The sequence below is a fragment of the Etheostoma spectabile genome, unplaced genomic scaffold (genome assembly GCF_008692095.1).
Source record: "Etheostoma spectabile isolate EspeVRDwgs_2016 unplaced genomic scaffold, UIUC_Espe_1.0 scaffold352, whole genome shotgun sequence".
Lineage (NCBI taxonomy): Eukaryota > Metazoa > Chordata > Actinopteri > Perciformes > Percidae > Etheostoma > Etheostoma spectabile.
In genome coordinates this window covers 795838-798000 of record NW_022605591.1, presented here as the reverse complement: position 1 = coordinate 798000, position 2163 = coordinate 795838, and the positions used below count along the sequence as shown (strand labels likewise).

Below are 2163 nucleotides of genomic sequence, written 5' to 3'. Positions count from 1 at the left end.
AACAGGGCTTATGAGCCAGCTGATAGCGACATATATCAAGCTATAATAAGAAAACAACAACGTTATCAACACATTGCTATGAAAATGCAGATCCAACTTGACTTTTGTTGTCCTTCCGGCACCGCTGCTAGACTCTTTTTTGAGACATGTCTTAGAGTATGAGTGCCTTCCATTTACTCCGGAGGACGTCCCACGGCTTGTCCTAACCTTTGTCGGCAATTTCCTTCGCGGGTTCCTGATAAATGAAATTAAACTTCCATCTGTCTTTCTATCTCCATGTGTGCAGACAGAGAGGAAATACAGTCCCTGACAAAAGTCTTGTCGCTTATCTATTTTGTAGAAACCCCTGCTATTAACCTGACTTTGAATTAATCAATTGGTGTAAGAAATAGCTCATATGAAAAGCTAAAACCCTCCCAAATGATGTTCAATGCACTGAAATAAATTAGTTTCACTAAAAAAAGATTTATTATTTAAACAAGACAGAAAGGTCAAAGCATCTTGATCTTCTTCGCCTTGAGGAACTTTGAAGTGGAGATGGAAGTGTGCGATGGAGCACCATCCTGCTGGAGAATTTGGCCTCTTTAATGGTTGGGAATATAAGAGGTAGCTAAGATTTCTGGGTATTTGAGACTATTGATGTTGCCTTCCACCCTGCAGATCTCTCGCACACCCCCATACTGGATGTAACCCCAGACCATGATTTTTCGCCACCAAACTTCACTGTTTTCTGGGTGAATCTTGGATCCATGCGGGCTCCATGCGGTTCTCTGCAATATTGCGGCAACTGTGGTGTAATCACAGAAGATTCATCTGAAAAATCCACCTTCTTCACTTCTCCAGCGTCCATCCTTTTAGCAGGCTGTGGGCCTTGGCAAATGCCACACGGTTTTTCAATGTCTTTTGTTTAGTGCTGGCTTGGGCACTGATTCGACCATGGAGGCCATTTCGAGACAGAATCCGACAAACCGTCCTGGGTGACACAGGGACTTCAGGGGACCAGGTCTGGTGGAGCTCTGCTGCAGTGGAAAATGGGCTGGCTTGGATTTTCAAGCCAACAAAGGTCCTCTCGAGCAGTTGTCTTGCGGGGTTGCTGACCTGGGCTTGTCAAAAACATCTCCAGTCTCTTCAAATGTTTTTTTAATCTCGTACTTGACGCTGAGACACATTGAAGGTGTCTGCCACATCAGCAGTGGATCTGGTCTTCAGCCTCTTGATAATCCAACCTTTATCTCCAGGGTGAATCTTAGGCATGTTTGCGATGTCTAGTTGCAGTGATGTGTAGGTCTAGGTACTGGGGTTGTTTTTATACACACCTGAGACCAATTGATCCATTATTTAGTCCCAGGTGAAGCCTATGACAAGGCGACAACACTTATGTCTTTGCAAAAATTGACTCAATGGGCTTTACTAAGCTGGAATATTAGAATACTTTTTGACAGTTTCTTTTTGCACTGAAACATTATTACAAAAGCTGTTGGGATTAAAATGAGCCATTTCTTGTAAATAAATCTTGATTAGAAATAAATTTCAGCGGCACTTCAGTTGTACACAAGCGACAAGACTTTTGTCAGGGACTGTACTGGGCGGAAATTAACTAAAACTTCTTCTTCTTTGTTTTATGGAGGGTTGCAACCATAAAATGACCTAAAACCTAATCGCAATTCATTATTTATTCAGCAAATAACGCTTCCATCAGCATTTATCGCATAATCCGTATGTTGATCAAGAGAAAATCCGATGAGACCAAACGTATTTCTTTTTTATTCAATATCAATTAATTCCGATAAAAACGTGTGGATGGAAACATAGCTATTGTGTAGTTTGACGAAAAAAGAAAAGAAAAAGTCATAGTACAGTATGTAGAAAAGTTGTGTATGTTGGAAAAAAGTCACAAAAGCATCATAGTATAGTATGTTGAAAAAGTCACAAAAACTTCATAGTATACTACATAGCTAATTGTGTAATTATAAAACATAGTTATTGTGTAGTTTGATGAAAAATGTCAAAGTAATGTAAATGGACTGTTCTTGTGTAACGCTTTTCTAGTCTCAACGACTACTCAAAGCACCTTTACATAGTGGGTGAATGTGTGTGAATGATGAATGGTTCCTGTACTGTGGCCGAGGCTGCTGCACAAGGTGCCACCTGCTCATCAGATAA

At 40.6% G+C, this 2163-nt stretch overlaps 1 protein-coding gene across 1 annotated transcript in view; it reads right to left on the bottom strand.

The window, feature by feature from the left end:
* hdlbpb (high density lipoprotein binding protein b) overlaps positions 1-2163 on the bottom strand; it is a 44772-nt gene that overhangs the window by 1293 nt on the left and 41316 nt on the right. The gene's annotated exons all lie outside the window — the stretch shown is intronic.